At 38.1% G+C, this 14,125-nt stretch overlaps 1 long non-coding RNA gene and 1 pseudogene across 1 annotated transcript in view; both read right to left on the bottom strand.

The window, feature by feature from the left end:
* LOC140711560 (uncharacterized) overlaps nt 1-14,125 on the bottom strand; it is a 31,362-nt gene that overhangs the window by 13,556 nt on the left and 3,681 nt on the right. The window contains exon 3 of the long non-coding RNA XR_012092834.1: nt 12,486-12,535. This is a non-coding gene — a long non-coding RNA (uncharacterized lncRNA). The remainder of the gene's footprint in view (nt 1-12,485; nt 12,536-14,125) is intronic.
* LOC103225177 (ras-related protein Rab-5C pseudogene) lies at nt 6,285-7,668 on the bottom strand (annotated as a pseudogene).

Raw genomic sequence — 14,125 nt, forward strand, 5'->3', positions numbered from 1 at the left:
TTTGCTTTATGGTACGAGAAGCTTCCTGCATGCAGAGGCAAAGTCTGACCTATACAGACAAAATCTTAGTGATGCTGAATTTTTGCAATGTTCTCTGGTGACTGCAAAAACTCATAGTATCTAGCCCACCAAAAAAGTATGACTAAAGAAATGTTTTTACAACATAAGGAAGATATCCAGTAAGAGAGCTCAGAAAAAGCAACAGATTATAGAAACTGATATACACTCTATAACTTGTCACATCGGCCAAGTGAGCTCCACAATATAGTATTAAATGGTGTGTTATTAGTTGGAACTTGCCATCAAAGTAGACCATAAGTAGTCCAGGACTATAGTATTTCAAGGCCTCTTTTGTAAAGCGGAAATTCCATGAAAATCCTGGCCTGAAACCATCTGGTCAGCCTAGCACAAAGGACTCTTTCTCTGACTTGTTTCAAAATAGACATATAGAAAGTCCTTCAGAAAAGTTCTCCAACTTTGGGCTGCAAAGTGAGGGTGAATGAAGCTGCCACCGTTACCTCTAAGATGTTAAGACAGACCATTAAATCACTTATACAACAAATACACTATGTGTCTGGTGCATTCTAGATCCTATAGTTGAATCAATGAACAGAACAAAACCTGTTACCTAATAGAGTGGCAGTTCTACTAGAAAGGACAGGTAGTAAGCAAGTAAAAATATAAATGCAAATTACATTATCAGGTAATGAGAAGTGCCATCACAAAAACTTAAGCAAGTGGGGTAAAGCAACAGGGAAAAGCAAGAGGGGTGACTCCCTTGAGGTAACATTTGCATAGCCAAGAAATGAAGTGAAAAGATAAACAAAAATCTGGGGGAAGAGGGTTCAGGGCAAAAGAAATAAGCAGAAAAACTCTTTGGCCAGATAAGCTTGGCATGGTCTTGAACATAGCAAAGTCAGGGTATCTAGAGCAACATGAACAAAGAGGAGGGTTAGAGAAGACAAGCTCAATGAGAGAGGACCTCATGGCCACTGTGAGAGCTCTGGCTTTTACCATGAGTGGAGGAGGAATCACTGGGTTGTGTTGGGGTAGGAGTGGCATGGTTGACTCTGCCTGTTACTCAGGAAAAAGACAAAAGCAGCTGCTCAACTTTTTAATCTCACAGGCACTTTACACCTAAAACTTACTGAGGACTCCAAAGAGCTTTTCTTTAACAGGGTTATATGTATAAATATTTACTATATCTCAGTCTATTTAGTAAGAATGTTTTTAAATATCTGTGTATTCATTTTAAAGTAATAATGACCCATTACAAAATAAGATAAATAACATATTTTTAAAATAAGCTTATTTTCAAGCCAAAAAAACTTGATGGAAGAGTAGCATTGCTTTACACCTTTGCAAATTTCATTAATGCCTGGCCTCATAGAAGACAGTTGGAGTTTCAAATCTTCTGCATTAAATGTATGCTATATGATGTTTTGGTTAAAGCATATTAAGAAAATCCAACCTTACACAAGAATGTAATCAAAAAAGGAATGAGTGTTTCAATAAACTTTTCAGATAATTTTGCATATTCTTCTTTGATATTATACCAAAACTTAACAAGTGCTAATTTCTTAAAGGTTATTTTCAAACCACGTTAATAAACCTCGCCTACTCTGTTTGAAAAAGATCCATTGGTCTATTCTGTGCTGTTTGCTTGTATGTTTGTTTGTTTGTTTGTCTTTAGATGGGTTCCCACTGTGTTGCCCAGGCTGATGATCTCAAACTCCTGGGCTCAAGCTATCCTCCCATCTCAGCCTCCCAAGTAGCTGGGACTATCCAGCTATTCTGCTCTTTGAATGGATATTTTTTCCATACGTGATCTCTTAACATTATGCATTAGTCATTTGAAAAAATTCTTGATTCATTGAGTTATGCAGATTCTCCAAACTTGCAAATATTTCTTTACATAATATCAAAAATCATATTCATTAATAGCACTTCTAATATCAATTAAAAAGTTCTTAGGTACTGAAAATCTCTCAAGCACATACAAGTTTTCCAAAATTTGAATTTTCACTTAAAAACTTTATCATCAGCAACAGATGCTGTTAATTGCTTTCCATGAACTGTTAGGCTTATTTTATTCATTTTTAAGAAAATGTCTGCCAAATGTCCAAATCTGAATAACTATTGTTTTTTGTCAGTTTTTCATTCAGGTAAATAGGTGTTTCATGAAAAAAAGTAGATAGTTTAGTTTTTGTCTAAAGCAACTGCACATTGTGTTCCTTCCAGACAGCCACCATATGTCAGTAGGCAACAGAAATGCTTTCTGCATACTTCCCACATCATCATATAGAATATTAAAAACTTGTATTATCAAAAGAGAACAAATCACAGTTTTTGCTGCTTTACCAAGGACATCCTTAAGTGAAATTGCATTTTTTTGGTGGATTGTTAATGAAGTACATTTTGACTGCTAGTAGACTTTGGTGCCACTGGCTTGATTTGTGGTAATGCACTAGCAATTTACTCACCAATACCTTTGAACCAACAACACAAATGTCAGTAAGAGTGAAAAACAGCAGATCCTCATATAATTAAGAAATTTGATTTGACCTCATGTACCCCAAGAAAGGGTCCTGGGGACCCCCAGGGATCTATGGGACACATTATGAGAGCTTGAACTATAAGGAACTTAGATGGACTGTAGAGAGACAGTCCATCTGCCATAATCCAGACAAGGAATGTGGGTCAACAAAGCCTGGGTGATAGCAGTGAAGTGAGTAAGAAGTGGTCAGATTCTGGAACCAATAGGAATTTCAGCTACATTAGATATAGCCTGTGAGAGTCAAGGGTCAAGAATGATTAAGAGATTTAAGGCCTAAGCAAATTAAAGGATGATTCTGCTATTTACTGAGATAAAGGAAATACTTAAAGAAAAAATTGAAGATTTGTTTTTCGGATATGTTAAATTTTAAATATCTATAATATATCCAAGATGAGATTTTTAAAAATGGGCAGTTAGATTGCAAGTCTAGAGTTCAAAAAAAAAAGTCTGAACAGAAGATATGAAGATATTAGTTGCATAAGTTGACCACACAAAACATTCTAACCTAAAGATAACTACATAAACTGATCACAGAAAATCTTCTATAGGCCTTTATGAAGATTGGTTCTGCAGCCTTAGTAGGCACCACAGTCATCAAGCAGACTTCAAAAACTGTTATCATGCATAATGTGGCATGGTAATCTGTTGAGATGATTCACGCATTCTTGCTTTTTTTTTGAGACGGAGTCTCGCTGTATCACCCAGGCTTGAGTGCAGTGGCACGATCTCGGCTCACTGCAAGCTCCACCTCCCAGATTCACACCATTCTCCTGCCTCAGCCTCCCGAGTAGCCAGGATTACAGGCACCTGCCACCACACCCGGCTATTTTTTTTGTATTTTTAGTAGAGATGGGTTTTCACCATGTTAGCCAGGATGGTCTCGATCTCCTGACCTCATGATCTGCCCGCCTCCGCCTCCTAAAGTGCTGGGATTACAGGTGTGAGTCACCACACCTGGCCTCTTGCTTCTTTAATGACACAAAAAAATGAACAATGTTGCCCTCTTCCTCCAACAAGAGAGCAAACTATCCTGAAAATCTTGGAGGCCTGGAGGCTCTCTTGTCAAAGTTAACAGGCCTTGATTTGGAAAAGCCTCTGCTTACAAAAGCAATAGAGTCTGGAGAGAGGTGTGGAGTTGATGGATGGGAAGTGGCCCTGAGTGGGAGAAAGAGGATGACTTCCCTGAGACACAACGAAGGAGATGGTTCTGGAGTGAGCTTTGGGAGATGAGTTGGCAGGCTCTTCACTTGCCAGAATGCTCTTTTCCCAAATATACACAGGGCTGGTTCTACTCTTCATTTAATCCTCTGCTCACTCTCCTGGAGGCTTTTCCTGACCTCTGTCTAAAATAGCCACCTCTAACACCCCATCATCACCTTATATCTCCTTTGGTTTTTATTATTTTGGGGTTTTTTTTGTTTGTTTGTTTGTTTTGTTTTGTTTTTGGTGCTTGTTTTATTTGTTTGTTTTTGAGACAGAGTCTTGCTCTGTCAACTAGGCTGGAGTTGCGGTGGCGTGATCACAGGTCACCTCCCAGGTTCAAGTGATTCTTCTGCCTCAGCCTCCCAAGTAGCTGAGACTACAGGTGTGTGCCACCACGCCTGGCTAATTTTTGTATTTTTGGTAGAGACGGGATTTTGCCATGTTGGCCGGGCTGGTCTCAAACTCCTGACCTCAAGTTATCTGCCCACTTCAGCCTCCCAAAGTGCTGTGATTACAAGCATAAGCCACCATGCCAGGGCTGGTTTTTGTTATTTTCTAATGATAATCTCAAACTGAATTTTATCACAGATATATTGTACCTACTTACTTACATACTTATTTATATAGAGACTTATTGTTATTCTCCCTCACTAGAATGTATGCCTTTCAAGGGAGGCATTTTTATTTTTTTAATCTTTCTGTACCTAGTGCACAGCAATGAATCAATAAATATTTGTTAAATGATTGGTTTTCTATTTGCTTTTGAAGGATATGAAAGATGTAAACATTGACAGGGCCCCCCAAAAATTTAACTTTTGAGATTTAAAATTTGTTATTAAATATTGTAAACATATTAAACAATTTATAAAGCATGCATTAGGTGAAAAGAATAAAGAGAACAACCACATATCACTAGTTAGCTTAAAAATGGAACATTGCAAGAACTTTGAAGCCTTTTGTGAGCCCCTTCCTGTATCCCACAGGTAATCACCACCAGAAATTTTTGTATTTATTAGCTACTTGCTATTCTTTATAATTTTATGTTTGTATCTCTTTAAAATATTACTTACTTTTGCCTGATTCTAACTTCATATAAATCAACCATATCCTCTGTATTTTCGACTTGTTTCTTTGGCTCAATATCATTTGTGAGATGAGTTCATGCTGGTCCCTTCAGTGCTACTGCTTCATAGTATTCCATTGTATGAAAAGCACAATACAGTCATCTAATGTCTCGTTGCAGGATGTTTGTTTCCAACTTTTTTTGTTATTACATACAATGCCGCCATAAAATTCTCGTACACATTTCCTAACAAACATGCTCAAGAGTTGCTCTGATCTATATGCCACTGAGAGGAACTTGGGAGTCACAGAGCAAGTGTATATTGAAGTTCACAGAACGCCAAATGCCGAAATGTTTTCCAAAGTGCATGTATCCAGGCTGCTACACACCAGGATGACTTGACCTGTTTGTAAAATATTGAAATAATTCCACACTTGATAAACAACTGCTGCCTTAAGTCTCTGGAGGATCCCCTTGCAATTGCTATGTCCACAGGGTAACCTACACTATCCCAGCGTTCTTGGGACTGAGAGGGCTTCTAGGACAGGACATTCCAGTTTTAAGCCAGAAAAGTTAAACCAGGACAAGTTGGTCATCATACCTAGCCAGCCTCTTAGCCAACAGAGACTTTCTCACAATTCAGTAACTAAAGCATTAATGCCTGACACAGTGGTTAAGTGTTGTGAGCATTGCATGTGGTTGCACCTGCTTATATTCCCACTGACAGCTTACGTGTTTCATTACTCCCTTTCTTTATCATCACTTGTTATAGCCCTAATTTTTATTTTTTGTTATGTAGTGAGTATAAACTATTACCTCATTGTCATATTAATTTTTTATCTGACTATATTGAAATTTTTGAATAGTCTGGAATCACTTTCACTACCTGGTCATATCACCCCCTTTTGAATGTGGTGAAGAATTTTCATGAAGCCACATGAGTAGCCAATTATCCTATGAAAATATGATCAACCACATTTTGACTATATTGACAAGATACTGATTGGTTACATTTTGAAGAAAACATACAATACAAAATACAAGAAGAAGTTGGTTCTGTCCCCTCCCACTATCCCCCCTACCCAGCCACCTCCAAATACTCATCATGATTTGGTCAGAACTGGGCTCAGAGCCAGAGGTCAGGGTGACCGAGGGTGGAGGAGTTGTAGGCAACGGGTTTGTGGCTGTCACAATAATGCTGTGATAATGCTGTGGTTTCCCAGAGGGGAGCATGTGGCTACAACCAGCAAAAGAAAAGTGGGAAAGCAGTAGGAAGAGGAGGAAGTGGGAAAGCAGAAGATCATATATATTTAAAAAGTGACTTCAGACTTAAAGTCGAATTAGCATTTGTACAGAAAGGTACAGGTGAAATAACTCACTATGGCCTATGACCAAAATTATACGGAGAAATCATGGTGGACTCCTACTCCTACCCCCCTACCCAAGAGGTGGCCCAAGTCGTTAAGTACGATTGGTAAGAGTGGATTTCAGGTCATTAAGGTGGAGAAGGTGGGGGCAGTGGCAGGCAAGGGGGACTCCACTGCTGCAACACTGGCTGGAGCTGGCCGGCTGGTTCTCCTGGAGGTCCCACACCTTGGTTTCTGTCTGGAGCACCAGCTGCATTCTGGGGCTTGTTCTTGGGAAGCTTCTCAGCTATTGCCATGAAAATTTTATTCACATTCATTGCAGCCTTTGCTGATGTCTCCATGAACAGCCAACTGTTGTTGTCTCCATAGGCTTGTGCTTCCTGGAATTCCAGGGCTTTCTTGCTGGCCAGGTCTGCCTTGTTACCTGTGAGTGCAAGGACCATGTTGGGGCTGGCCTGCCTCGGTAGCTCCTTCACCCAGTTCTTATCTCCAGCAAATGTATCTGTATTGGTGACGTCATACCCATGATGGCAGCCTGGGCTCCCCAAGAATACATGGCGGCCAGGCTGTGATACCACTCCTGTCCAACCATGTCCCAGATCTCAAACCTGACTGTTGTATTGTCCAAGCAGACATTCTGTGTGAGGAAGGCTGCTCCGATTGTGCTCTCCTGGTACTCATGAAATTGTCCCTTCACAAGGCAGAGGACAGGTTGGATTTGCCCACTGCAGACCCAGCAGAACAAGCTTAAATAGACAGATCTTATTGGGTCACGCTGTGCCTCCCCAACTCACCACTGCTCATCCAGGTGCAGTGGTCCAGAGAGGTGGGAGCAGGGACCAGTGCCCAGTGCTGTGCAAAAAGGCATCTAGTGGGGAGAGGGACCTCCAAGGTGGCTCCGGGGCAATGGCTTTACTTGGGGCCAGGGCTTGGACCAGCTCTGCTTCTCTCCCCAAAGGCAGTGTTCCAGACTTCAGCCTCCTATCATGTTATTTTTCATTTTTATGATGTGGCTGATCAATTTTCATAGGATAATTGGCTACTCATGCGGCTTCATGGAAATTCTTCACCACACCCTAGAAGAGGTGATATGACCAGGTAGGGAAAGTGATTCCAGGCTATTCAAAAATTTCACTTCCTAGTAGCCTTTAAGCTTTGACAAAGTTTCCTATCCTCTCCTAGCTTGGCTTGGAGTAAGTAGAGCACCTAAAATTAGACCATCAAGGCTTATAACTATGAGCGTCTATCACAATGCAAAAAAAAAAGTAAACTGAGGACCAAAAGTCTTTCCCTGCCTTTTTCCTAGTGTGTAGACCACACAAGTTTCCTGCATCGTACCAAAACAGAGGGTAGGAACAAACCAATTACAGCCATTACTGAATATCTAGCCAAACTAAGGTGGATAATGTATATATCAATTTTATTCGATTTAGAAATATAGCAGTATGCTACTCTTGTACCTTTTCATACTGAGCCATATTTATATTCCCTACACTAGACTCATCTGACCACCAAACCAAACATGTATAATCTGCTCTAAATATGTAATCCATGCAAATGGTCATATTATCCAAAACCTGGATGTTAGTGCAGACTTGAAAGGTAAAGCAAATCCAGAGGCAGTTAGAGACTGAAAAATGAAGTGTTACAGCTGGCCCTCTTCTCTTGTGAAAATGTTTTAATGACATCTTGGAAAAAGGGTTGGGCTCAGTGAAGGTAACTGAGAAAGGCTCCATGTAACTGAGAAAGGTTCCATGAAATTGCGCATCAGAAAACAAAGCTTTTACCTAATTTCTGTGGCTGACAGGAAGAAGGCATAATTTTAACATTGATTAACATTTCTTTGGCTTTTACACTCTATAAAATTGTTCATTCATGAGCTTTCTATGGTGCCTTGTTTATAAGAAGAATTTCTGCAGAAATGTTTGCAGTGCATTATTCATAAATATTTTGGTCAATAAGTAGTGATGGTGGAGGCAGTAGAAGGGCTGGAGAATAAGAGGAACTTGGCGATTAGATCTGTCATTTTTTAATCATAGAATCTCTCCATTCAATATGATTTAGAAAATGTGAAAAATGATATTTAAGCTATTGGCTGAAACATAAAAACAGTTTTGTAGCTATCTTTTTTAAGACTTGTTGAGCAACTAAGTATAATAACTATAAATATGATAAATATGCTAGGTCTAAATAGCTTAGTAACTAAGAGCCCAGTAGCGAAGAGCAGTTCCTGAAACTAGAAACTTTGAAATGCAAGCCTGTCACGGGCTTATGTTGTACATGAACCTTTACAGTCAGAGGTTCTGGAGACATTTATGTCAAAATGTTTCCAAGAGACTCTCAGCATTGACTACTATAACTAGGCTTCCACAATACCACTCAGAATTAGCTTCCTCTTGGGTAATATAATTTAAGAGATTTGGGGAAGAACCATCCAATTCCAAAATATCTTCTCCCTCATTGTTACAATGTGGGGAATTATATCATTAGACCCTACACAGAACTTGAAAGTATTCGACAAGAGGACCCTACATATTTATTTTTCAAAAGCAACTGTTTTCAGAATATATGACTCAAAAATAATGTAACAGATGAGAAGCGATTATGGGGTGAAAGCTGCATCATCTAACATAAGAGTAAGTTCTCTTAAGTGTTCCTTTATACTCCCGTGAAATCGACTGAAGAATTATTAATGAATCAAAGATAAGACTTACCTTCTTAGTAGCACATTCTGCTTATTCCTACTAGTGCATCACTACTCCACCAGCCCTTCTTCCACTTGCCATAGCCAAGTGATTTCCCTTTACTGCTACATCTTAAGACCCTCAGTGGAGCCCAGGCAACATCTGACCACTCATTCCCCAAGTCACAAAGATGGACTATTCGGCCTGTGTGTTTTGTGCAGGAAATCTTAGGCTGCTTCATTTACTAAAGGCAACAAATTTTTTTGCCCAGTATTATTGCTGTTTTTAAAATGTAGATAATATGTCAACAGTAAATGAAACCTGAACAACTAATTAAGAATTAGAAAACCACTTTTGTGATTAAAACCTGAATTACTATTAATGCTGAAAATCTTGGGAATTTTAATGACTAATGTGTCATGTTTTTATGTAGCAGGAAATTTTTGTCATGTTTTTATGTAGCAGGAAACTTTTAATTTGAAGAAACTAAAAACTCAGGAAAGCAGCAAATCTCTGTGAACATAGAATCATAAAAACCTAGGCTTGGCAAGGAAACTCCTTTTCTATTTAGATGTGCTTCATACAAATCAGTGCCCAATAATATTGTGTGGAAGAAATATTTGAGCTATACAAGGCAGGAGGATTGTGAAGCTACCGTTATCTGCGGTTATACACACAGAGAGATGTGCACACATAGACACATAGAAAAATAAATGTCCCTCTATGAAGGGAAGAAATAAATCAAGAAATTTGTATTTTAAAAAACTGAAAGAATCAACAAAATAACATACGTAGAATGAACACTGAGGAAAACAAAGGATTTGGCAAGAATCTAATTAGCCATATCAACCGAGAGAGGTTTGGGTTAGTTTTAGTAAACACAGAGTGGTTTCTGAGTAGAAAGCAAATAACTGCACTGAGGTACTGTTCTAATCACATTTGTTCTAACATTGACCTTATAATAATTAAAAATTGATGCTTGCAACATAATACAGCTGTGCAATCATATTTAAACCTAATCATTTCATAGACAGAGGAAAGTTGTACAAAAAGGTCAAAAACACTTTAATTTCATGACAGTAAATTTACTCTTTATTCCCAAAGTGAAAATGTCTAATTTCTAAAAGAGCAAACCAATAATTACTTATTATAAAGCTATTTTAGTCAATACTTAATTTTGCTATATTGATTAGTGTTTAGACATTTAAAATGTACCCTACAGCAAGAATATGTGTTTACAATATGATTCTCCCTACTGATGTTTGTAAGTATTACAGATATTGATTTAAGACATGTCTCAAAAATGCCAAACTTAATAGTAATCATATAAAAAAACTGACTCTTAAAATTGGAATTTAACTTTAAAAATTTGAATACCAGTGTCCTTAAAGATCTCTTTGTATCGTGATCACCAATTCTGCCATTAAATACTCTAACCATGAGTACTCAATTAAACTACATTATAAACTCTACCCCATCCCAAAAGTAACAGAGAGAAAAAAAACAAATGATCAATTTTACCGTTCACAACTGGAACAAAATGTTTTCTCTCTATTTTATGTACTTCTGATTGTAAAATAAAGACTGGGATATTATTTCCCCCTTAACTTGTATTCTGTGTAACTTAGAGCTCCTTGCAATAAAACAAAATGATGCTTCATCAGGATGTTACTGGGAGTACCAAGGCAATTTACAAACATTAAGTCTGAGAACATCACTGTGAGGGAGGTATTAATATAACACTTCTCTCTTGAGGAGTTCAATGCACTTTACATAACGTTATTTTATTAACTCTTCCTTGAGCTGGGCAAAAAGGCTAAGAATTGTCTAACCATTTACCTCACTCACATGCAAGCGTAAAAAGAACAGAAGAGACGGTTCAACACAACCACGTCATTTAAATTCACTTTCACTTCTAATCTGAAATTATGACTAAAGATAAGGCCAAGTAAGTCACTCAATATATTTGGTTTCTACTAATATTGATTTTGAACAGGTATCAATTTTATAAATATAAATTCAGAATTATATATTTGAAAGATAATTAATCCCAGTAATTCTTAAGCAATTGCTTTTGAAAGTGGAAAAATGGACAGTAATAACTTTTCCCTCTATTGTAATATACTAAAGACTCCAAAACCACATTATAATTCTGTGGAAAAGCTTCACAACATCCTTAAGTAAATCTATGCATTTCTTAGCAAGAGTGCAACTATGCACACATGAAGACAGCCAGAAGAGATATATAAAGTGAAAGATATAGAAATGCTGGTGATATCTAATGGTGCTTGCCAAGTGTCAGTCACTATTCTAAGGAATCTACATGTATTCACTCATTTAATCCTCATAACTCTGAGATGGGCAGCATTTTCATCATTTTATAGACAAAAAAATTGAGGCTCAGGAAGTTGTTAGTCCTAGGTCACAGAGCTACAAAGTGGCAGAGCTGAGATGCAAACACAGAAAATATGGGTCCAGAGTCCATGCTCCCAACCCACGTTCTAGAAAAGAAGTTGTCCCCAGACATCCCTGATCATGGAATTCCGAATCCACAATCATAATTTTTTACACTCCAAATGTAACATTTCCCACCTCACAGTCTACCTCACAGTAATCACAGAACAACTGCTCAATTTTATGTATCTCACTTTCAAAATATGATACTTGTAATTAGAAAATGGTCACATGGAGGTAGTATAATATAGTTTGGAGTACAGACCTCAGGATCAGACAGATCTAACAGGCTATCCCTAGACAAGTTATTTCTATCCAAGCTAAACAATATAGGTGGTAGAACCTACCTCCTGATGCTGTAGAGAGAATTAAATTAATACAAAGTATTTAACATACACCTTACTATGCCTTCTACATAGTAAGCATTCAACAACTGTTGCTACTATAAGTTAGTATAAACTTATTCAAGCCATTCTCAGAATTCTGAAACTCTAAATTAGCATTGAATTTAGCGTATCTCAATGCTGGTGTCAATAGAACTGAATTGATTTTTTCATCAAATATATGTTCTAGCCACTGGCCATGATCTCATTTAATCCTCAAAACAAACCTATGATTTGTGTTTTTATGCCCACTTACAGGAAAATAAGCCTTGAAATTCTAAGTAACATCCATAACCATGCCAGTAATAATTAGATGATTAATCAATTAACTGCATGGATCCCACAAAGCAGGTTAAAAAGTAACCAATAAGCAAGGAAATTATTTGAAAAAGCCTTCTCTCCATAAAATTATAGAACTAAAATTTCCTAGACTGAAGTTCACCTTGTTTAGCCTTTGCTATAATTAGAGCAAAGCTGTGCCCAGAGAAAGTAGTTAGAACAGAGATGATAAAAAGGAAAAATACTACCCAAAAATACACACACCACCCCCCGCCCCGACCCTATTTCCAGTATACACAAGGCGCTTCTGATTCTTCCATCATCAGAACCACTGAAGAAAATAGCAAGGGCCAAGGTCAGGGTAGGAGGCTTCAGAGTTGGATAGTATTATACGGGAAACAGGCAAGAAGTCTGTACTTGGGGACTGGTGCTTCAGCCAGAGTGAGGTACGAGATTGTAGATCTGTAAAGCACATTTGACTCAAATCAGCCTCACCTGCACCCAAACATCCTGTAAAGGTCAGCTTCTGGTCTAGTCACAGAAATCTGCAGAAAAAGAGAAAATGCATTACATTAGTCTTTTGCTGACCAAGCTTCCTTGACCCTTGACCTACCAGCATTCCCTAAAATGGAAATGTCTTAGTTACGCAAAACAAAAATAGTTCCTGCTGAATTAGGACATTATTTCCTCATTCCCTCTATTTAATGTAAAAGAAATATTTTTGCCATTTGCATAATGACCTGCTGCATATAGAAAGACATTTATGATTTTCACTTTAAAAAAGTGATTCTGAACTGATTATGATACATAATAATCATGTGAAAACATGATTGCAAATAAGATTTAAGTGAAAGAATGGAATTTCCACTTTCATCAGCCAACGTATAAACCAATATGGAGGAGGTGGCAGATACAAAATAATCATATATAAAGAGAGACATAAGCTCAATGATAAGGGTCTGCTTACACAGGCACGGAAAGTAGTGGGAAACAATCTTCAGCCCATATGTTACAAGAAACAGAATTTTTAAAAATTCACATTATCCCAAGAATATGTAAGATCTTCTGTTCCATTATCAACTAGCAGGTAGTACCCAACCTAGTCATTGCTTCTATACTTAGAATCAGTGACCTCTTTCAATAACTCATTCCAGCTTTTAGTAATTGTCATGTAAAGGTAAGCTTTTCTTTTATCTAACTTCAGTTCTTTACATAATATGATTGAAAAACCTGGAATGATGCTCCACACATGCAGAATACTTCATATACCCTTGTGGATGGGATGTTCATTTCAGTCTATTTCCCTTTTTTCTGACCTCAGTGGAGACAGAAGTGCTTAGACAGAAACATTGACAAAACAGTTAGAGATAAGAGGAAGTTGATTAGGGACAAATGCAGAGTCGAACCGGGGAAGAAAACAACGTGGAATGACTCACTGTGCCCCAGAACAGTTGATCTGTTTTAGAAGACACAGCCAGCCACCAACAAAATGTGAGTTGTAAAGCAGAACATGCTCAAGCATGCGCTCAGAAGCTCTACCGCTGCCTTTCCACTCACTTCCACGCAGATAAATCGATCAATCCATCCCTCTCTCTAACCCTGGCCTCTGTGCAGAGTTCCAGTTCTACCTACACGATTGTAAAATTGAACTGGGTGGATAGGATATTCTTTCCCGTGACTCACTCTGTCCTTCCTCCACAGCTTTACTGCTGGTATGAAGGCATCTTTGGTAAGCTCTAGTGAAGAGAACCACAAAAGTAACCAGCGTCACTTTAATATGAAAAATAATCCGTACTAACAAGGAAAAATGTTGTCTTATCTTGCAGATTCACCAACATCTTAAACCCAAAAATGTACAGAAAAGACCTCATCCTGCCCGTCCAAAAAAAAAACAGAGAACCCTGGGCAACAGGGTCAGAAGCTCACTGGGAAAATTAAGGTAGGCGACTGGTAAACAGCAGGACACTTTCTGAAAGAATGGACTTGCCTTTTATCCCCTACAATAAAAGACCCAAGAAAGGGGTTAAATTTGGATGCCCTGGCAGCACCTCAAACTTAACATTTCTAAAATTAAACTTCTCCAAGAACTAGTTTCTGCTGACTTCCTGTTCGTTAAGGGTACACTTGTTCTCTCC

The sequence above is a fragment of the Chlorocebus sabaeus genome, chromosome 4 (assembly GCF_047675955.1).
Source record: "Chlorocebus sabaeus isolate Y175 chromosome 4, mChlSab1.0.hap1, whole genome shotgun sequence".
In the NCBI taxonomy this organism is placed as follows: domain Eukaryota; kingdom Metazoa; phylum Chordata; class Mammalia; order Primates; family Cercopithecidae; genus Chlorocebus; species Chlorocebus sabaeus.